We start from the raw sequence: 23620 nt of genomic DNA, 5'->3' as shown, positions 1-23620 counted from the left end.
CAAGAACAGAGGGAGCACGAGCTATTGAGATTTTCAGTCCTGTGTCAATGCCGGGATACGCATCACTCAGTTTTGCTTCAATACCTGGACATCCATCAGAGCTCCGGATAACCTCCTGATTACCTCCTAAAGGAGACTCACAAATCCAGATCACCTGACATCCATCTAATAGCCATTATCCACAGGAATGCGATAGTATAAAGTAGGAAACAGCTTAAAATGGAATTACCCAGATCTCCTGGTACCGTTCTCCAGACCACCTGGCATCCGCATGCAGACCTCCTGGCGCCTGGCTGATAACCATCCTGGATCAATCCTAGGGCTAAGAAGGCAGGACTGATTATCCTCAAGGACGTGCCTTTCACTATAAGAGCTCTTAACTTTTCTTTCTCCTTCATAACACTTCTGGGGTTTTGCTTGGCTGTGTTTCCACTTTGCAAACTGTAAGGCCCTTAAACAAATCATCATTTATTTCTAGCAAAACCTTCCAGGCTCTTTGAATTTGTTCAACAAAACAATGAATGTATAGGCTTCTGGCAATTCATAAAGACGAAGAGTGAGATTCGGATTGACAAAGCAATGAAAGTAAATACAAAAAATATGCAAAACCCCCATCGAACACCATCTTGATTACATAAAACCACTGTTAACAAATTCTCATAACTCCTCAGTGCCATTCCTGTCCTTTCTACTAACGACTCCACGAAACTCAGCTCCTCGCCCTGCGTTTGTTTTCCCAGGCCCACGTCTTCGCTCCTGTGGCTCCATCTCCCTAGAAGTCCTCCAGCCCTCTGCGCAGCTCCGCCAAGTTTCTCATCCTTCAAGGCTTGGCCGTGCCCCCGCAGAGGGATCACCGTCTGCTCCCAACCCCATGGTGCTCGTCTTCTATAGGGCGAATTGCGCAGCTAGAGCGGGCATCTGTCATTCCTGTAGGCAGCTCAGCCTCCAAACCCTTTTCCCGTGTTGGGTGAAAACAGGCCCTGCCTCCCACTCTGTGATGTGTGTATTCTTCCCAAGCCTCCCTTTCCGTTAAGACAAGGTCATGTAGCAGAGGCTGGCCCATCAGATGCACTCACTGCACTTTGACGTAAAGCCATCGGTGTGAAGAAGCAGCTACCGAGCAGTCCTCAAGCAGTGGAGGGTGATGCCCGGGAGCCGCCTGGGCTCCATTCCCAGGCCTGTGATGGCAGTGATGCCAGCAATAGTGGCAGCTGCATGCCCGGGTTTGCCTGAGCCCTGTGGTGGCAGTGGCGGGGTCTTCACCAAGCTGGCGCCATGGAATGATTGGGGGTATTGTTCACGGCTAATCACCCCCAAGCCTGACTTTTCAGCTTTGCTGGAGTTTGGGCCTAAGAATAGGAGGTTTGGGCATAGTATAAAACAGGAAAGAGCTTAAAATGGAATGAAAGGCTTCTCTGAGATTGCTCACTGCTCGTCTTTCTTCTTAGAAATCTTGCCACAAGCCATGTTCATAGGCCTTCTGCCCCCTTAGTTCTCTGCCCACAGAGGGACTTGTGGCCACATTTTTGGATTTTGCAATGTTTAGGGGGATGATGCTGACATTTTGGAGTGGATCAGAGATGCTAGCATAGTCCCATCCAATGAAGAATTGTCTGGCACCTCATGCCACTTTCAAGTGTCCCCCAGACATTTATGTAGGTAAAAATCAATCCTGTTTATAATTATCTGAACATAAAATCTGACTCTGTTTTTCATATATAAAAACAAAATACTTGGGACTTTTTGAGGAAAAATTGCATTAGGTTTGGAACTTCCCCAGGAGTTGTTCTCTATGTAGGGACATTCCATCAGGGATGACAATGGTGCTCCAGGCAACAGGCAAAGGTTGGAGTGCAACTGTGGCTGCTACATTTGCCAGATCCTGTGATTAGCACAAACATCTGACTCCTTCATTATGGATTCTAGTGTCCTCGTGGCCAAACATTTGCATATGGAACACATATCTTTGTGTATTTCATAAATTACTTCCTTTTTATTTCTTCTTTATCCTACAGTTAGGGAAGTATATTAAATTTTTGTAAGAGATTACTTGAATTTCATTTCAGGATAGTCAAGGTGGCAGTCTAAATTTCTTATTAAAATGAGGTGCTTGATGTAATAGAGTTGCAAACCATGACCCTAATGCTCTCTTTATTTTCCCACAATTTCTAGCCTACCCCCTCCCACCTGTTTATCATTAAAGATTCATTGGGATAGAATTAAAATGTTTTTCAGTTTAAAAAAAAACATATTGTTCTTCTTGTTATATACATAAACACCTTTGAAAAATGGCTCTATTCTTGCTAAGCTACACCCACACAGCTTGGGTGATGCTGATCGAATACCTCATGGTCTATTTCAAATGCTGATACAGGGGGATGGGATGGGCCACAAAACAAGCAGGTTCCTTGGACCTCAGTTCTCTGGTAACTTTATTGGGTGTAAAGGGCCTATAGAGACTCAACCCACACTCTACTCTGAATGGACACATGAGGGAACAAACCTTGGTTTCAACCCTGTATGCTTAAAAGAATTTGAATATAAATTAGCATGGGATTTGAAAAAGAGAAAATAAATTGCATTATGTCTTATTTTTCTGTTACCAAGCATCAAATTCCATTGGTGAACTTCTGAGAAGAATGGGCTACTTGGCAGTCACCCCATGGCAAGGCCACAGACACAGAGATTCCTCAGGACAGGGTGTCCTAAGCTGGATTTCAAAGGAAGCCCTGTTCCAACGAACAGCACCAAGAAGCTTCTCACTGTTTTAGGCCTCCTCTTGAAGGACAGTAACTATGGGGATGATATTACAGGGAAAATGTTTCTTGACATTAAAAAAACAAAACAGGCAGATTAATCAAAGAACTTATATACATATATGCATGACCTATGGACACAGAAAATAATGTGGAGAAGGCAGGGGGGGGGGAGCGGGGGTGGATGCCAGGTGCAGGGGGTCAATGGTGGGGAAAAAGGGGACATCTGTAATACTTTCAACAATAAAGATAAATTTAAAAATAAAATAAAATAAAAAACAAAAAACCCACAAACATTTGAGTCTCACCCTGTTTTATTAGGGGCCTCTCCATTGGTGATGATCTTAGTCCTACATGTTTTTACTGGAAACCAAAAGGCATCAATAAAATGCCTTTTCAAAGCCTAATTGCTTTGGTATGCAGAGGCAGCACTGAGAATTTCCTGCCTTTAATCAACCTGTATGCACCTCAAGACCTGTGTGTGTGCCTAAAAGGGGAGCTATGGTTTTATTTAATTAATTAATTAATTTTTAAATTTATCTTTATTGTTGAAAGTATTATAGGTGACCCATTTTCCCCCCCAATTGACCCCCTCCACGTTGCTCCCACCCCCTCCCCAGGCCTTCCCCCCATTATTGACTGTGTCCATGGGTTATGCATATATGCATATAACTTCTTTGGTTAATCTCTTCCCACCCTCCACCCCCTTCCCTCTTTCCTCTGAAATATGATCGTCTGTTGCCTGCATCAATGTCTCTGGATCTATTTAGTTCATCAGATTCTTTTGTTCATTAGCTTCTTCTTAAAGAAGACCCTTCAACATTTCCTGTAGTTCTGGTCTGGTGGTGATGAACTCCTTTAGCTTTTTCTTATCTGTGAAGCTCTTTATCTGACCTTCAATTCTAAATTTTAGCTTTGCTGGGTAGAGCAATCTTGGTTGTAGTTCCATGTTTTTCATCACTTTGAATATTTCTTGCCACTCCCTTCTAACTGACAGTCATATGGGTGCTTCCTTGTAGGTAACTAACTGTTTTTCTCTTGCTGCTTTTAAGATTCTCTCTTTGTCTTTAACCTTTGACATTTTAATTATGCTATGTCTTGCTGTAGGCCTCTTTGGATTCCTCTTGTTTGGGACCCTCTGTGCTTCCTGGACTTGTAAGTCTATTTCTTTCCCCAGGTACGGGAAGTTTTCTGTATTTTTTCAAATAGGTTTTCAATTTCTTGCTCTCTTTCCTCTCCTTCTTGTACCCCAATAATACAAATGTTAGGCCTCTTGAAGTTGTCCCAGAGGTTCCTTATACTATCTTCATATTTCTGGATTCTTTTTCCTTTTTGCTCTTCTGGTTGAGTGTTTTTTATTTCCTCATGTTCCAAATTGGTGATTTGATTCTCAGCGTCCTCTACTCTACTGTTGATTCCCTGTAAATTATTCTTCATTTCAGTTCGTGTAGCCTTCATTTCAAATTGATACTTTATTATGTTATTGATTTTCTCAGTTATTTCCCTAATAGTATGCTTAAACATCCTTATAAACAAAATTCTGAACTCTGTATCTGTTAGCTTGCTTGAATCTATTTCATTTAGTTTCTCTTCTAGAGATTTCTTCTGTTCTTTTCTTTGTTACATGTTTCTTAGCCTCCACATTTTCGCAAATTCCAGGTGTTTGTTTCTGTGTATTGGGTAGAGCTGCTATATCTCCTGGAATTTGTAGAGTGGTTTTGTGTAGTAGATGTCCTGTAGGGTCCAGTGGCTCAGCCTCCCCAGTCACCTGAGCTGGGCCTTCTAGGTGCTCCCCTGTGTGGGCTGTGTGCACTGTCCTGTTGTCGTTGAGCCTTGGTTGCTGTTGGTGTCACTAGGAGGAATTGACCCCCAGGCCAATCGGCTGCGAGGACCAGCTGCAACTACAGCCAGAGAGCTGCTGTGCTGGACACACCCCTGTGGATCGGGATTTACTTCAGTGGGGCTTTGGTGTTCACCAAGTGCGCCCCTTGAGTGTGTCACTCGTGGCTGTGGTAGGGTTGTAATCCAGTGTGGTCGAGTCTGACCACCAGGTGCACTGTCTCTGGGGCCTCCCGGGAGGTGCAAAGTCAGCCTGTGCCAGTGCCTTGCCCAGGGCCACCCAACCTGAGCTACACAGCAAACCGTAGTTGGCTGCTACTTATGCTAGGCTTAGAGGTGCCCAGGAGAGGCCAAACTATGAGCCAATGCAGGCTGATGCTAGTGCCAGGCCTGGGGCCACTTATCAAGCCATATGGGTCATGCTGCTGCTTCTTTGAGAGACTTTAGGAAAGTCCTAAGCATGAGGCTCAAGAGGCCACTGGCACAGAAAAGCCCCTGGAAATGGCCTGGATGAGCTGCAGGTGGGGAGGGGCGGGGCCTCCGGGAATCACGGGGCGGGGCCAAAGGCGTGAGTCAGGTGCTGGCGATTCAAATATGGCGCCTGCCTGCCGGCTGTGTGCGGGGAGGACTTGCCAAAGGAGCCATGGCCTCCGCCAGCCCTTCTGCCTGGGAGGAAGCCGCCCTCCACCTCTGGCCCGGATTCCAGGCAGGTTAGTTCCTCCCCGAGGGTCCCGGGTCCTTTCAGGCTGCTCCCGGCGCTGGGCTCAGAGGGAGCGTTCGAGTGAGTCCGTGCCGGGCCCTTTAGGAGGAGCTGCTGGGGCTCCCGCAGCCTCCGCGACCCTCAGGGACAGTCCCCGCTGGTTTCACAGCCCGAAGCTGTGGGGACATCTCCTCCCTGCCCTGGAGCCCTGGGCTGGGGGCTGATGTGGGGCTGGGACCCCTGCTCCTCCGGGAAACCTCTGCCCCCAAGATTCCCTCCCGGGTTTAAACTGCTGCACCAAGTGTGGGCCCGCGGCCGCGTCTCCACAATTCAGCCCCGATCGGCCCGTGTCTCCGCCCCTCCTACCTGTCTCGGTGCTTCTTCAGGTCCCTGGTTGTGGGGCTTCGTTTCAGCCAGATCTCAGGAGGCTCTGAGTGATGGTGGTTCTGTGTTTTAGTTGTGATTTTGATGTGGTGGCGGGAGGCGCGGGTGCAGCTCTTCCCTACGCCGCCTTCTGGTTTCCTCCCCGGGGGCTATGATTTTAAAGGAGACTGAGCCTCAGTCACTGGGAAACTGGAGAATTAAGGTGATGTCCAAAATCAACAGTCTGGGACTTTGTTTTTATCACTCAACAAGGTCCATGCGAGTGACACAAAATGTCCCAGAGATTTTTTAATCAAGAGGAGATAATACATAGAAAATAACTTAATACTGATACGTAAACAATACAGTAAACATACTGTGGAGCTGTATTCTCATAGTGTAACAGCTACTCATTGAAAGAAAGAAAAACTGAAAAGAACTGGGAACTTTCTTAAGACAGTAATTAATAACTGATTTTTTAAAATGGATTTTGCTTGCTTAATTTTGCGCCAATCAGATATAACGTCAGTGGTAAAACAAAACAAAACAAAACAAAAAAACAGCCTTATTTTTTTTCAAATGTGCCACCTTCATACACAGGAAATATTTGCTCAAGATGTGTCTCTGGTATACAAGCCTCGCCGGAGAACTTGAAAGAATCCTTTCACATTCAAGTGTCAATTATTGCTCCGTTATTTTCAGGTGGTTGTGTCACCTGGTACTCTCATCACCCTCTGCTCTCATTTTCTTTATTTAAATGCTAACCAGAAAGTGACCTGGTGCTTTGTCTTCCTGTTTTCATGGCCCCTATAGCAATTCTCTTACCTTTTCTTCCTTCTCAGTTTCATAACTTTGACCTCAAGGCTGTGTTTTCAGCTCTCTGAGCAACTTGCAGTTCCTAAGCCTCTCCTGTGAGAAGAGGACTGTCTGTGAGAACTACCAGCCAATGCCTTGATGTGGTGCAGATACTTCCCTTTTAGAAATTTAAAGTCACAATCACTTGTGTTCTTGTCTCACACGTTAACTCAAACATTTATGATGCATGATATTCTGCGGATGTTGGGAAGTACATAGATGAGTCTGCCTTGTTTCCTGACCTGGAGAAACTTACATTACACAAAGTGAGATGGAAACAGCATGTGCTAAATAAATGCTACAGAACAGCACAACCCAATAAAATAGCCACTGATTAGTGAGCATCTGAGATGTGGCTGGTTTGAGCTGAGGTGTGCTGGTGAGTATAAACCAGATTTACAAGATTTAGTCCAAAAAATACAAAGCATCTCATTGATATTTTTAATATTGATTACATGGTGACACAATAATATTTTAGGTACATTAGGCTAAATAAAACCTATGGTTCGTTTCACACCTGTTTCCTTGTACTTTTTTATGTGGCTACTACAAAATTTAAAACTACATACGTGGCTCACATTACTTCCATTGGATAGTATTGCTAAAGAAATTTAGAGAGGAGTGGGAGCATAGTTCCTGTGCATGAGGGAGAAACCTACAGAAGAGGAGATGGTGAGCAGAAAACCATCTGAGAGGAGGTGACACTTGAGCTGAGTCTCCAAGTAGCCCTTGCACATGCTGAGTGGAGAAGGGACCGCAACCAACAGTTACAGGCAAGGCCGTGTAATGGGCAAGACATGGTCTTTGGATCACATCTTTGTGCCTTTCCTTTGAAGCTATATGGCCTCTCTAACACTCCATTTCCATAAAAAAATTGGGACTAGTGGTGTCCGTCTAATAGGATTTGATCACAATGAGGGTTACAATGAGGTAGTGCATTCAAAGAGATTAGTATAGTGCTTAAACAAACAAAAAAAGGCACTCAATAAATGGTGTCTACATTTACTAATTTGTGGACAATCATCTGGGTTGAAGGATAATGTAAGGGATATTAAAATGACATTTAACCTGAAAGCCGTTTCCTCAGCTACTACAGCAGAGACACCACCATTAATATCCTGCCCCTCTTCTCAGATCATTGCTTATAAGAGAATTGCTTATAATCTGAGTGAATCCCAAATTCAACACAATGCATATTCAGAAACAGAAAAATTACATTTTCCAGTTTATTTTCGCTGTCCTTCCTCCACTATCGATCTTATAAATACTTTAAGGCCTTTTTGGGTGGGCAGGAGAGAGGACAGATGTTTAAACGGGCCGTTGTCTTTTCTTTCCTGTTGATATCATTGACCACTGGAAGCCCCAAGAAAATATTCAATGGCCCACATCTATCTTCATCAAAATTATGGGTAGAAATGAGAGCAAATTCTGTGGATGATGGAGTTGCAATGACCTTAGCGATGCAGGAGAAACTTGGCCTATCCCCAACTTCCCATTGAAGCGGCGCCTTCTGACAGCTTGATGCCTTGCTGAAATATTCCGAGAAGCCGCTGTTAGATCACCATGTGACAGGCTACTCTGAGGGCGATCAACTGGACAGGTCGTAATTCCAAACCGAAGCTGGCTTCTCCTGTGTAGGGCCAACAACTGTAAGGGCCCCAGATATGATAGTGGCCCTGACAAATATATTCCCTCGCCTATCCTGAGGCTTTGGCTCCAGGAATTTTAAGAGGACTAAAAACAAAGTCTATACATGACTTGATTCAAGCCAAACCCCACAGAAGTCTTGCTTCTAAGCTGGTTATTTAGACATTTCAACCTCATTTCCCCCTGGATATCTGTTAAGAGAGCCAGAAAGGGTGTCTATTGCGATCTCTCATTCACCTCAAAGTTTTGTTTAGTAATTGCCTTTTTTGTCATAATAAAAGTATCTAACATTTTTGAGCGCTCACTGCTGTGCTAAGCATTGTGCTATTTCTTTTAATCCTTGTAACACCACCATGGATTACATACCATTACCCTTTATTTTAGTTATCTGTTATTGTATAACAAATTACCACAAAATTTAGGGGCTTCAAATGGCAATAATCATTTAGTATGTCTTATGATTTGTGTATGTGTGTGTGAGAGAGAGAGAGAAGGAGAGAGAGAGAAAGACATAGCCAGAAGCCACACAGCTTCTGCCACAATTTCTTTGGTGGAGGCAATTTCAAAGTTCAGCCCAGATTCAAGGAAAGGAATGTAGATCCCATCTCTCTCTCACTTTCTCTTTAACTAGAAAAGTAATCCTTATTTAGACACCTGGTAGTAATATTTACATGGTGTTCTGTAATATCAATAAAATCATCTGAAGTGTTATCTAAACATTGATTATATAAGTTGAAAGGCCATAAACAGTATTTACATTTTTATGACTATGTGACTATTGTTTGTTGCAGAGCCAAGTAGAGAGCTATGATAACTGCTCTTTCTCAATGTTTTAACCTCATTGCTAGTCAAACTAAATATTAAATCTCTTTTATTATACCTCATCAATTGCTTAAAACCATGTGATGCTTAAATTTGCCTTATATTGGGACAATTATTTTCTTGCACATTTTGTTTGATATTTCTTAAAATAACTCATAGCCTTTATTTGGGTGAGAAAAAATATATAAGCCATCTAGAATATCTTTTAGCATATTGTCTGGTCTTCTTTTTGAAGATACACTTCTTAACAACCACTGATTTCTTTTTCTATTGTGTATAGTTGATATATCCTGTTATTTGGATCTTGGATTATTACTAGCATTTCTTATATCCCATGCCTTCTTACTGTTTCATTTTTTTTTTTTTAATATATCTTTATTGATTTCAGAGAGAGGAAAGGAGAGGGAGAGAGAGAGAAAGATGGAAGCATCAATGATGAGAGAGTCATTGCTTGAGCCCGCAACCTGGGCATGTGTCCTGACCGGGAATCGAACCCCGATCGCCTGGATCCTAGGTCGACGCTCAACCGCTGAGCCACGCCCGGCCGGGCTACTGTTTCATTTTTCATTCTCATTTCGCTGGAGTTTATCCTCAAGAAATGGTTCATTGGAAGTTAACAATAAAAAGTACTTATACAAGTAGAAATCATTTTGTTTTCTCCCCAAATCCCACTGATGAGATGATTGAGTAAAGAGAGAATTCTTGGTCAAAATTAAATTTCCCTCAGAATTTTTAAAGGCCATGCTTGGTCTATGTCCTAGCATTTATTTCAGTGATGAAGAGTCTCATGCCCTTTGGTTGGTAACCTAGTATTCTCTTCATTTGTTTGTTTGTTTGTTTTCCTCTTTTGAAGCTTTTAGGATCATTTCTTTTCCCAGGTATTTATAAAATGTCCTCATTATTTCTTAGATATTGGTCTCCCTTAATTTCAACCTTCTTAGTATTCGATGCATCCTTTCATTTATATACGTTCATTTATATATTTACATCTCTCTTTTTTCCAGGAGATGTTCTTGTTTTTATTTCTTTTTCTTTCCTTTTTTTTTTTTTAATCTCACCCGAGGATATTTTTTCCATTGCTTTTCAGAGAGAGTGGAAAGGAGAGAGAGAGAGAAACATCAATGTGAGAGAGACACATCGACTGGTTGCCTCCCCCATGATCTGGGGCCGGGGATTGAGCCTGCAACCGAGGTACATGCCCTTGGTCAGAATCGAACCTGGGACCCTTCAGTCTGGGGGCTGACACTCTAACCACTGAGCCAAACCGGCCAGGGCCGTTTTTATTTCTTTGCTAATTTCCTCTTCGCAGTTTCTATGATTTCTCTTTGTGGAACTCTAATCTGAAAGATGTTTGATGTCCTGAATTGAATCTCTATGTCTCTTACCTTTATTTTCTTTTTTACTAACTTTTAAAAATTGAGACATACCTTTAATCTTATATTTCCCTCTCTATGCCCTTTGCGAACATTTATTTGACACAATTTTCCAAAATATAAACACTCGTGTCATTATCTTTTATTTCTTTTTCTGAACTGAATTTCAGCAATCCTAATATTGAGCTTTTTGTTATTTTTAGAGTATCATTTTTTATACTAACCATTCTTTTCTTACAGATGTCATACGTTCTCAAATATCTCTGATAATAATAATTGAAGAGAATTTTGTTTTGGCTTTGCTTTTAAATTTCTTTTGTTATTTGATATATTTTTTCCCCTTGAGTTTAGTTTTCTGGTTTGTTTCATCTTTACTTCGCTGGCTGTCCTCACACATTCTATGTTCTCCGGGAGGAGGGCTGACTTGGAGCTCTGTGCGCTTCAGCACAAGCAGACCGAGAGCCACCCTTTACAAGGCCCTTCCCCTGTTTCACGCCCATGCTGAAATGGAAAGGCATTTATTGTTGAGCACAGACATCCACATAGATGGGATAGAAGTCCCTGGATGTTTCCTTTATTTTGAGAAGAATTGTCCATTTTCCTCCTCGGAGTAAATATATCTGTAGGTCAGGGGTGCGGAACCTCTTCACTGCCAAGAGACATTTGGATATCTATAACATCATTTGCGGGCCACACAAAATTATCAACTTAAAAATTAGCTATGAAGAAAAGCTCCTAGATTTATTGAATTTCAAGTCCCGCTTGCAGTGCCTTGGCAGGGCCGGACCAAATGATTTCTCGGGCCTCATACAGCCCGCTGGCTGGACGTTCCCCACCCCTGCCACGAATGCTTCCCTTACTGAGTGGAGAGGCAGTTACAAAGTATTACAACCGGAGAGAGGGGCAGAGGTGAGTCTTCTTCATAATAACCCTCAATTGCTGCCTCTCCTTTAGTTCCATTTCCCAGACTGGGTCTCTGTTGGATACGCTCTCTGAGTTAGGGCTCTCTGGGGTCTGAGACTGGAGGGGAGGGTAGCTTTCTTATCTGCTCACCCCTCCAGCAAGGATCCGGGCTCTAGATGAAGGAATGTGAACGTCACTTCACGAGAACAGAGTGTGGGATGGAATACGTATGGGTGCAGCTGTCTTTGGACAGCTTTAGAAAAATACAATCTGTCACATACCTATACTTTATAAATGAAAAAAACAGAGGCTGAAGGGGGGTAAGCAAATTGCTTGTGATCACACAACTAGTAAAAAGAAATATGAAGATAGAAATCTGAGCCAGAAATCTGCTGGTTTACAGTATCCAGCATCACTATGCTATTCTATCTTCCACCCTAAATTCTTTCCAGCTTTAAGTTAAAATTAAAAAATATGTGTATATATATATATATATATATATATATATATATATATATATATATATATAAAATTTCAAATACATAATTATTTATTTAAATAGTATTCCACAGATTTTATCAACCTGGAGCAGGGGATGGTAATATGAGGTCATAATAATTTTAAAGTGCAAGTTACAAAAGCTCAATCATTCAAGTCCTTGACCTCACTCTTTGACCAAGAATGCTCCCCTTTCTTCCCCACTATTTCTATGGCTCCTAGAGATGCCCACCAACCCATCTGCCTTCCAGGCCACTATGTAACAGCTACTATGGTTTTTGTTGCCTCTTCCAATGGTGGGACTTCTGAAAACATCAGGGACAAGGGAGCTGGGTCTTCTCACCCCAGTAGCTGCTGGGGGAGGCGGGGGGGGGGGGGAGTGTCTTGCACAGAGGCAGGAACAAGGACCCTTTCGGAACTCTGGGTCACACTTTGTCCTGTTGCCTGGGCAGAGGAATGGCACTGCCCTTCCCAGAGGGTGGCAGGGTCCCATGAAAGCCATCCCTTCAACACAGACCCCACATCACTCTCATTTTCCTGTCATGGATGCTAATAAAGCAAAACAGCTCGCCTCACCTCACTCCGAATCCCAGTGCTACCTAGAACAAACAGTGACTCAGCCTGGATCTCCAACCTCACTTCTGCAAGGGTTAGAAATATTTACCATTTTTCTTTCCACACAAACCCAAGAAACAACAACAAAAAAAATCCAAGCCTGCAACAAGTCTACAGGAAAAAGCTTGACTCAATAATACAAGAACTCACGCACCAAACATAAACTCTGACTCTGTGGGCTAAACATAGTCAACTGTTGGTGACTTCATGGTTTCTCACAAAACAATGGGTAGACATTTACTTTTCACTTGTATACCTCAAAGAACTCCTGAGAACGTTTTCCCAAAACCGAAGAGGGGTTAAACCAAAGACAAAGTCTCTGCTCAAAGCTGTGAAAAATCGTTTTCCAAGGTTCTCTCCACTCCATCAAGATATCAAGGCCACCTCCGCTCACAGCTACAGTCCTCTTTGCAAGAAGGAAAATTCTTCCTAAGACATAGCCCAGGGATGGGAGCCCCATGTGGGAGAGGTGGCAGAGGCTTCACATTCCACAGCTGGCCTTCCCCTCACGGATTTAAGTTTAAGGTAGTAGCAGTACTAGTTAGTAGTTGTTAGCAGCAGTGGTAATGAAGAGGAAGACTAGAAGGGGCAGGAGGGGAATTGTAACATGTATTGAATTCGTGTTAAGTGCTGATTACTGAACTAAATCTTTCATCTAGTTCTCCCACAGTTATGTGAGGCAAGTACTGTTATGAATGTATGTATGTAAAAATATCCCATTTTTTGAGATGAGAAAGGCCATGTAGCTTATAAGAGGTGAGGCTGGGGTTTATACCCAAGCATTCTTATGCCGGAACTCTTATACTATTCTTATCAGTTGTATCCCACCCCAAATTAGCTGTTAGCTGTTGTTTTCCTATGAAATCCAATTAGAACAAGCTTTTTAAACATTCACTATGTGAACAAACCTGCACTAGGCCCTGGGATATCAGGCCCTTGGGCATCGGATGAAATAAGAACTAGTCCCTTCACTGGGGGATTCAGTGGTTTAATAGAGAAGACAACACGAATTGTGGGAGGGCTTTAGGGTCCCATGGTAGCACCAAGTAAAGAGGGATTCATTCAAACTCTTATGGGATCTAGGAAAAATTCCAGAAGGTCATTTCTGAGATGGGAATGAGCTAACAAATATAATTTTGATAAGTAGAGAAGAAAGGGAAAGCTATTCTGAACTGGGGAAGTAACAAAGGAAAAAGGCCTGTTCAAACACATGGCATGAGAGAGGAAGGTTAACTTGTCGGGTAAGAGGCACAGAGTTAGGTGGTCTGGGTGAGAGCCTCAGAGATAGATTAGCAAAGAGAGATGGGCAGTGGGTTGTAATGGGCCCTACTTGCCGACAGAAAGGCCTGGATTTGTCCTAAAGATAAAGAGAGTCATGCAGAGCCTTTTGTGCAGAGGACTGGGTGAACTGTGGACGTGTTTCAGATACCAGGCAGCTCCTACAGGAGCTCAGTCCCTAAGGGTGAATGAGTCCTCTGGATCCACCTGGCACACACTGCCAAGCTGGTTGGGGCAGCCCAAAGGGAATGTCACATGCATTGGGTGGAAAACCATGGAAACCTTTTCTCTCATCACTTGGTTCTATTTTATTTCCTTGAGTTGGATTTTTGTAGCTTTGTCTTATGGAGGACTCTCTTGTTACTCAGATATTTTCCAATGGTGCAGCAAAAGAAAGGCTGAGATTTGTGCTTAAATTCTCAGCTAGAGGCCAATTGACCAGTGATAGTCATTGCCGGAGGGGGCAAGCGTTTGCAGGGGGAAGAGAGGAAACTCACCCCCGCCTGAAGGTGACTTAGGTAAGGGTGTGTGGGGGGCGTGTGGGGGTGGAGGGTGTGGGGGGCAGGGGGTGATGGGAGACGTGTTATTTCACCTGTATGGCCTTTCCCCGGACCTTTTCAATAGCATTTGTTCATCTTTTATCTTTAGCCTTAAAGAACTGAAACCAATTCCTATTATTTGAAGCTAAGACATGAAGTTTTTCTAAATGATTTGTTACTCATTTTTGATACTGAGGAGAGAGGCCTTCTTCCCTGAGAATCTATGAAGAGCTGAGTCCTATTTCCTAGTTAATTAGCATTTCTGAGAATGTCTGGAGTCCAGAAAATCAATGCCTGTAATGACCACATTATCTCTTTATCTTAGATAACCTTGGAAAGCCTCAGCGAAGGACTTTATCTGTGTCTCCTGCTAGGTTAGAACTGGAGAAGTCAGATCTTGTGAGGAGATAAAGCAGGCTTTTTGCCTCACTGAAATTTATATTTTCAAACTTTCTGTAATTTACAAATGGTCTAATTCCACATGAGCCGATGTGTTTTCCTTTGAGTCTCCCTGGAGTGGAGCTTGAAAGTCAGACCATCGGTCTAAAGAGTTACAGGCTGGAAACTGAATGAGGGTGGTGTAGAAGGCAGAGAAAACCACATCCATATGTTTAAGTAAGTTAGGATGAATGGATATTATAATACACACATGCACACCTATGCAAGCTGCTCATCAAGTCAGCAGGATGAACCCCTTGGTTCTGTGGCAAAGCTAAGAGGAGAGGAGGAGGGGCAGGACAGGTGTATGTCAAGAAACAGGTGGACCCAGGAACTAGGGGGTGGGAGCCTGCTCAGGGCATCAGGCCCAGACTCCCTAAGTGTATGAAGTGCCTCAAGGGGAGACATCTGACCTTATCAAATGTAGGTCTAGGGTCAGACTTAGATTTTCACTGACAGATCCAGAGGGTGGAGACATTTGGCATCAGCCTTCAGCGTATTGCAGGACTATACCAGTCATTATGCTCTATGAGTTCGTGTTTTTTAGACAGACTTTATAATTATCTTATGATGGCCCAATTATATCGCATTGTGTTTATGTATGTTAATAATGTTAATATGAAAAGTGCCTAAGATGCCCATTTCATAATTCTGTAGAGCCATTCTAGTATTGTTACTTATTTTAACATATTAGGGGTTTCAAAGAGCAAAGGACTTCCCCCTACTTGTTTCCTCAGTCCCAGCCGCAGAAGAAAACACCTGCAGGGCTTGGGGGACTGGTGCACATAAACGTGAATTGTGTATCGGCACTTCAGCCCGCCTGCTTGGGTACTGTCAGCACTGAGCTGCCCATCTTCCCTGAAGCACTCATAGCATTTTCTCATTTCTACAGCGTTTAAGGGCTGATCTATGAGCACTTGATAAATGTGCCCAAGATGAGAATCTATGTGGTGTAGCCAGCACAGGTGAGGACTGAACTGAGAACATTGCAGCCCAGGAGAGTAACATGACAGGTCGTCAAGTGCTCAGCTTGGGTGAAATTTTGTCTGATTCTCGTCAAACTCACAGGAGCAAACAGGGCAAAGATCTGTGTGTGCAGGAGCCTGTGGGCCCACACACAAGTACATGAAATCTGGATGCTTGCACAGAATACCCAGCTCCTTTCCTAGCACAGGCTCTAGAATAAATCTTCTTTTGATTGTTAGAAGTAGGTTTGACTTTGTTGTTGTTTTGTTAATCCTCACTAGAGGATATTTTTTCCATCGATTTTTAGAGATACTGGAAGGGAGGGGAAAAGAGAAAGAGAGGGAGAGAGAAACACATCGATTGGTTGCCTCCTGCACGTGCCCTGACCAGAGCTGAGGATCAAACCTGCAACCCAGGTACGTGCCCTTGACTGGGAATCGAACCCATGACTCTTTGGTACTCGAGCTGATGCTCTAATCACTGAGTCACACCAGCCCGGGCATGTCTGACATTAAAAAAAAAAAAATCTGCTCTTTACTCCTTCAACAATGATTTACTGAACGGCCGTCACATGCCAAGTGCTGCTCGAGGCAGGGAAGAGAGGAGTGGCTACGCCAGGGCCCTGCTCTCCCAGAGCCCACAGGCTCGAGGCGGGAAGACAGGAACAAAGTAATAAATAAGTGAACCCAAGAAGATTGCAGATGGCCCTGAGCAATGCGATAGTTACTGGGCGGCAACTCTACATTGTGTGGTCAGAGTTGGCTGCCAGAGAAAGTGACATTTGAGGTCAAGATATGTACCTACATTTAGAGGTTTTTATTGTGTTCCATGCTACACCTGATTCATGAAGAATTCTTGGATAGCACTCAAGTCTCCTGCTTAAGATAAACAGTCTTGTATGGTTAGTTATCTCTTAGTTCAACCAATATTCCCTGAGGACATTTGATCATTGCTTTTCTGTAAAGGGAGGGCTGCTAGTGGGACAGTGTCAGGCCTGGCCCCTCCTGGTGGTCAGAGTTTAGCTAGAATCACCTCGTGCTTATTCCAACCCTTTCTCCCCCTTCGTTGTTGTTTTTTTCTATACTATTTTTTTTCTGGAAGGTTTTTTTAATGTGAGGGATGATGACAGGAATGAAACTGATTTTGCAACCACCAGTGGAAATTTGTCTTAGTGTTTTATTGTGACTTCTGAAACCCTTCCCTCTTTGCCCACTGCTGTAACCAGTGAGTAGGGGAAATACTTTTAAAGTGGACGTTGACTCTTGCAATGAGTGGCCCACTGCTACTTAAAGATGCAAGGGTTTTCTGAGCTTTCCATAAGGGAGTAATTAAATCACTGCAGGTAACAAAGAATTAATTTTGAGGGATATTAAGCACCCTTAATTAGCACATTTGAGTTTTGCTTCTCCACAGGGAAAATATTCTCATGGCAACTTGCCATGTCAAAGCTTCTAAAACTTCTCTGTAAACTTAAGAGCTGCATTTCGTTTTTTACAATGTAAATGAGGACTGCAAAAATCTTTTAAGCCAAATCATTTGTAAGCATTTAGGAAGCTCCAGGGCCTCTGGATTTTGTTAATAATTCTGTGGTAACAACCGGGGAGGCCTTCTGAAAAATATATAGCTGATAAATTGAGAATACCTACATCTTCTAATAGCACACATCTGTGCAGATTTTTGAAAGTCTGTTTTCTTCTAAATCCTGATTATGCTGTATTTTAATTGCATTTTAAAGTGAATTTAGAGATAATAAAAATGCAAGACAAATAGAAACATCTCAGCCTAGACACATCCATCACATGGAGTTGACTGCTTACAACATCACATGCAATTAGAGTGGCAGAAGGTAATACAGTTTACTGGTCTCAAATTTAATTAAATCAGATCAATTAATTCCTTGGAATATTTATAATATAATTCTATCTAGGCACCTATGCTGCACTGAAATTAATTTAACAATGAAAGACAGCTGATCAGTTTGGTTATTGTGTAGATTGTATAAATTTTTTAATTTTAGGGGAAAGACTTTTAAAATTATGTGTACTTTCCAAATATGAGCATGTAGAGTTTAATTCAATATATGTTAATGATTGCTAGGTAATGATTATTTTAGACTTGGACATGAACATGTGCCTTAGATGCACTCCTGAAGGCAAAACTAAATGATCAATTACTGCAAGGGAATGCTACCTTTGAAATTCTACCCTCCTTCTTGGATCCACACATGATGATAAACGTAAACTCAAACAACTAATGAGGGAAAGGAAGAACACAATCATTTGAGGTAGTATTGGTTCTCAAATAATATGTAATAGAGTGATTTCTAATGTCTAATTTTCCACGATTAGAAACAACACAGAAAAATGGTCAGCCCGGCCGGCGTGACTCAGTGGTTAAGGGTTGACCCATGAACCAAGAGGTCCCTGGTTAGATTCCTAGTCAGGGCACTTGTCAAGGTTGCTGGCTCGATTCCCAGCAGCGGGCATGCAGGAGGCAGACAATCAATGTCTCTTATCGATGTTTCTATCTATACCTCTCCCTTCCTCTCTCTCTAAAATCAATAAAAACATGTTTAAAAAAGAAAAATGTTCAAAGTGCCAGGGAGCAAGTTGGTGACTGAGAGGCACTGCCAACATAACCATGTGGCCTACATCCTTTGATTCTGTTTTCTGCTGGGATCCTGCAGGCAGCTAGCAATGTATTCCAATGTGTCCCTTTGATCATTTCAGGACATGTTATAGGGTAAAGCAAGAAGTGATTTATTTCTCTGGACTTCAAGTTTCTCTTTCTAACTTTTGAATATGCTTCTGTGTGACAGTAATAACCTCCTGCTTTTTTCCTTTATGGCTCCATTTTTCCTCTTGATTCCTTCTTCCCTCTACCCTCTAGGAGAGTAGAAATTTAGGAGTGAAGAGGTCCTAAAATATTAGGGCATTGCCTAGTGTCTCCTTGCAACTGGAGAAACCCCTAGGGCAATGCAGATTCTGTCATTATCTCTGCCCTTCTCTCCACAGTGCTTTGCCTTAACTCCAAAATACTAAAGGGAACTTAGAGGACATCAATTTCCAAGTCGGTTTCAGACAGGAATACCTTTGCCAGCATTCCTAATGGGTAGACCTCTGCCTGAACACTTCCCATGACAGGAAGTTCACCGCTTGATGAAGCTGCTGATTCATTTTTAGTCAGCTTTACACTTGACTCAAATTCCAGTTTCTTGACCTCCTGAGATTTAAAATCCATTTCCACAATTTCTCAGACTTGCCTCAGCATCCATGCTCCAGCTTCCTTGTTTGTATAAGCCGTTTGTATCAACACCTAGTCTCTATGAGTTTCCACAATGTATCACTTGTTTCATTCATTCATTCATTCAATCATTCATTCAATCAATCCTAACCTGAGGGTATGTTTACTGATCTTAGAGGGAGGAAGGGGAGGGGGAGAGTGAGAGAGAGGGAGACATCGATCAGTTGCCCCCTGACGGGGGATGGAACCAGCAACCTAGGAATGTGCCCTGACCAGGAATCAAACCTGCAACCTTTTGGTGTACAGGGACGGCATTCGACCAACTGAGCCACCCGAACGAGGCTATCACTGGTTTTAAGCAGTTTTTCTCTAATATGTTTATGGCAGCTTAGCAGCAAAATCATGAGCAATCACACAGCAGGGCGCAGGAGCTTCTGACAGCTCCATCCTCTCCTCTCTCTCCCTTCCTCCTGTCCTCACTTTCTCTGCTGAGCGAAAGCTAATCCTACGAATCTCAGAAAAAAAGGCCTGCTCATTATTAGCTGTGAAAGGCTCATCCTGCCTAAAAGGTACAGTATCTCAACAGAGTCTGGGTCTTCCTTCCCTAAAACAATGCAATTTTATACACATTGTTATAACACACAATAATATAAGCTACCTCCATTTAAACGAAACACTTTACATTATCTCATTTAAATCTTACTTTAACCCCATGTAGTAGGTAGTACTAATATTATTCCCTTTGCACATGTGAAGAAACTGAGGTTTCAAGAGGTCAAGTAATTTTTCTAATGAGAAACAGGTATTGTTGGCAAAGCTAGTGCTTAGAACCTACTTTTCTTTAAACGTCCAAGTTAGTGCACTTAATATGCACACTAAATGTCTCCCCAAGATTTCCACATGCTTCACTATTCAGATAGTTAAATTCCATTTTTTACAAAGATAAAACAGTATTCCTTTTAAAATATAACCTCCTAAATGAATAGAGTCCTTTAGGTGGGAAGACAAGGAAATAATTGAAGATTACAAACTCTGGCCAACAAATGTTTTTGATTTGCCCAACCCTGTTTTTAATAATAATTAAAAAAATTTTTTTAAAGGAGAAGGGTAGGGAAATGGATAATTTGAATTTGTGTAATCTCCAGTGTACCACTTTTTTTCTTTCACAGGGCCTGTTCCACGGGCCTCTAAAGACACTTCAGTTTGCAGTCCCCACTTTGTGAAAACATGGCATATTCTTGCCATCCTTCTTGGATTTGATAGTGACAGTTACAGTTCTTCTCAAAGCAGCTCAATAGGCCTGTGGTCACGGTAACTCCTAGCCCTGGCGTGGGTGCCGGTGGGTCGCCTGCCCTCTAACCTACTGTTCTGCAGGCGCTCCCCTACCAGCTCCTGTATCTAACACGACCATTCTTCTCTCCTTGTCTTCACCTTGCACATCTTATTCAGGAGACCGTATGCTACAAAGTCACCCGTGCTCTGTAGAATTCATGAAGATCATAGGATTTCAACTTCAAGAGTTATAATTTTTTCCATATCAACACAGCTGACAAGTGATTCCCATGATACCTACCTGTGAAAACCTTTTTTCAGGGCTACCTGGTCACCCTTTTTATGTCTAAAATGAAAGAAGCACTGAGTTCTCCATAAATCACCTGTAGGCAAGTTAACCTTTTTTATTGTGGTTGTTCGCAGAGGCCGGGAATGCCAAGGGGACATGGACTTTCACTCAGAGGTGTCCCTAATGCCTTTCTGTAAACTCGATTAGTCAAATACACAGTGTTGTGTTTTGTTCAAGGTGATGTTACTAGACCTGAATCTTGTCCTTGAGTTCGAAGTCCATCCAGTCAACGTAAACATATTATCCCTATGTTACAAATGTGAAACCTAAGGAGATTTTGCTAGGCCCCTGAAGATAATGTCTTCACTAAAGGATTTTCTAACAGTCATAGACGTGCCAAAATGAGATGGATCAATTTTTTAAGTAGTGAGTTCCCTGTCATTAGAGATGTTTAATAATAGTTTCGAAGGGGACTGAGAATGAATTGTACTCGCTGGTATATGAGGTCACTTCCAGTCCTGATACTGTTTCTAAATAAAGTCAGTAATTTCCAGCAATATTTTCGGTTACACATTCCTCCCACAAATTAGCCAGAGGATTGGTTTGAGTTCTCTGTTTCTTTCTGGTTATAAAAACCGTTGCATAGTGGAAAACAGAACTCAGGATTTCTGGCTAATAATTCAGAGCCCCTTCCCCTAAATGCTATTCACTTATAAGTGCACCTTGAAAAGGCCATCATGGTTGACTATACCTATTGAACGTACCTATGAAATTTTAGACATATAACTAAGTTGAATGTAATCCCTAACTGGACAGCTCATTTAGGTACCCCGGTTGTTTCTAACTTTCCTTTGTTAGTTTCGTAACAAATTTGGCATGCTGAAAAATTTAGTGGGGTGCTGACATAACATTAGTATGTTAAAGAAAATTGCAAGGGGAACAATTAACATTTAACTAGGTTTTGATTATTTGAGAGAAGACAGACGCTCCAGCCAGTGGTTTGGTTTAGCTAGGAATACAGGAGTAATTGATGGTTGTCAGTATTAGAAAAGATTTGTCAGAGAGAGGGTCTGTGAAAGTAGAGGAGGGAGGAGAAAGATCTTCAGACCTCTAATACCTGACATGGTTGTAAGAAAGACTGTGAGCATGGGAGGGAGCAGTCCTATGGAGGACCTCCAGCAAATAATGTATATTCAATTCCTGTCCAGGTTGCACACTTGACTTAGCTCCAATGTGGTGAATTTAGCACTCATATCCTTAAGATGGAAGGAGATGCTGAGTCTTCTGCAGTGCTGAGTGGTTTCCATACTGTGCTAATGAATCCTGACTAATTCTTGCCCAACCCCCTCCCTCCATCCTGCATCAATGAAAACTACCACCTGGACAGCAAAAAACAAGAGACTATTTAGGATAGTTTTGCCAACCACAGTAAGATGATTCACGAGAAATGACTGCAGAAATAATGTTTGGCAATATTTCCACATTATTCCCAGTGAAAACCAGGTTCCTTTAAAATCAATGAACTGAGTGTTTGAGTTCAGTGCTTACTTTAGCACTGTCCTGTGTTTCAAGCAATAACTTAATTTATTTGTATATTGTTAAAACCCTAGAACAGTTGGGCATGTATTGTGTACCAGACATTGTGCCATAGAATCACCGCTATGCTATTATCACAGATAAAATACTATTTTCACTAAAATAAGTAGGAGTACTCCTTTGCCTCATAGTAAAAGCCATTTGTAATCCAGCTTCTCAGCTACAATGTGTTTGCTGTCCCTAAGCAAACCTTCCTCGCTTTCCCTTTGCTCATGCCTTTCCAAAACCTATTCATTCTTCAGAGTCAGATTTCATTTCTGCCCGTTCCTCCTCAACACCGAATGTCTTCTCCTCCTTCGAGCAGGAAGCCCTTGTTATCTGCAATCCTTGGGCACTCATCATATATTGCCCGGTGCCATCTTGACCGGTGCCAGTGTGTATTGCTCTCTGGCTTTTCACATGAGCACATCCTACTCCCCAAATAGGCTTTGTGTTCTTTTTGTTGAACAAGCACTATAAGTTTGTGTTATACAATTCATCCTGGAAGTTCAACTAAACTTCTGGCTGTTCTCTTGCATCTAAGTAGACATAAATATATGTACAAGGACTGAGACCTGGGTGTGCCTAAGAATGCAGAGTGATGCTCAGCTTTGTTGCCTGGAAAAAAGAGGGTGTGTTCTTATAGGTTGTTTCATATTCAGGACCCCGAGCATGCTTTCTTAATATGCAGTGTAGGCAGTGTCACCCCGCACCCCCAACAAAATCTTTTTTTCACCTTTTTACTCTCCTTATACCTTCTATTTATAGGCCAATTATTGGCTTTCTCACTGAGCTACAGACACATCTGATGAGTACATTGTATTTTGGTTTCCTGGGTCAACAACTAGAAGTCTTTTCTGCGCAGGTATAAAGTGGCTTCCGTGGGAGGTGTGCTGTGCTGTGTCTTTCCTGAGACTAACCTTCCCCAGGTCCTGAGCTGAGGTCAGCACGGTTTTAAAGATGTGTACTCTAAGAGTACTGTCTCGTCTATAGTGGGACTCCTTTGGATGAAAAGAACAGAAACCCAATAAAAAAAAAAGTGGAATTTTTTTGTGAAGATATGACTGTTTCATGGATGAGAAAGCAGTTGGCCCCCAGGTACCCTGTGGAAATAGGTCTCTTACCTTCACTTAATTCTACAGGTCTGCTTTCTTCTCCCTTGTTTCAGGCTAGTTTCCGCTTTCCCTGCCCATATGATGAAGCATGGGGCTAGCAGCTTCTGAGTTTGAAATCCTAGAGTCCAAGTGTACAGAGAAAGATCACCTTGACCCCTGCCCCAACCAATACCTAAAGACAAACTTTAATTGCTCTCTTGGGCCAAAAGTCCATCCTGGAACCAATAAAATATGGTCAGGTATTCTATTGTATTTATGGGGTAATCATTTGGATGCAGGATGGTAGGGAGGGGCTATTGTCTGGTGAAGATATGCTGGGCAGATCAAAGAGTAGGCGTTTGCTACACTGTACATGTGCGTAGAGGTGGAAGGTTTACAAGTCTCTTCCCATATGTGTTATCTCATGTGAGCCTCATGACAGTTGAGTAACACAGGCAAGACAGGAACGATTGGTGCACAACTTACACCAAAGGGCATCAAAATGTTCCTAGAAACTAAGTGACTTGCATAAGATTCACAGAGAGGTAGCAAATC

At 42.4% G+C, this 23620-nt stretch overlaps 1 long non-coding RNA gene across 1 annotated transcript; it reads right to left on the bottom strand.

Annotated features, from left to right (window-relative positions):
- Positions 1 to 244: 244 nt before the first annotated feature.
- Positions 245 to 23195, bottom strand: LOC308559555. The gene is made up of 3 exons (XR_013999170.1): positions 23096 to 23195; positions 5662 to 5828; positions 245 to 322 (listed from the first exon to the last, which is right to left on the bottom strand). It is a non-coding gene; the product is annotated as an uncharacterized lncRNA (long non-coding RNA).
- Positions 23196 to 23620: the final 425 nt, after the last annotated feature.

Source organism: Miniopterus schreibersii (genome assembly GCF_964146895.1).
Source record: "Miniopterus schreibersii genome assembly, chromosome: 7".
Lineage (NCBI taxonomy): Eukaryota > Metazoa > Chordata > Mammalia > Chiroptera > Miniopteridae > Miniopterus > Miniopterus schreibersii.
Note: the sequence above shows the minus strand (reverse complement) of the source record. Positions and strands in the feature narration are given on the sequence as shown.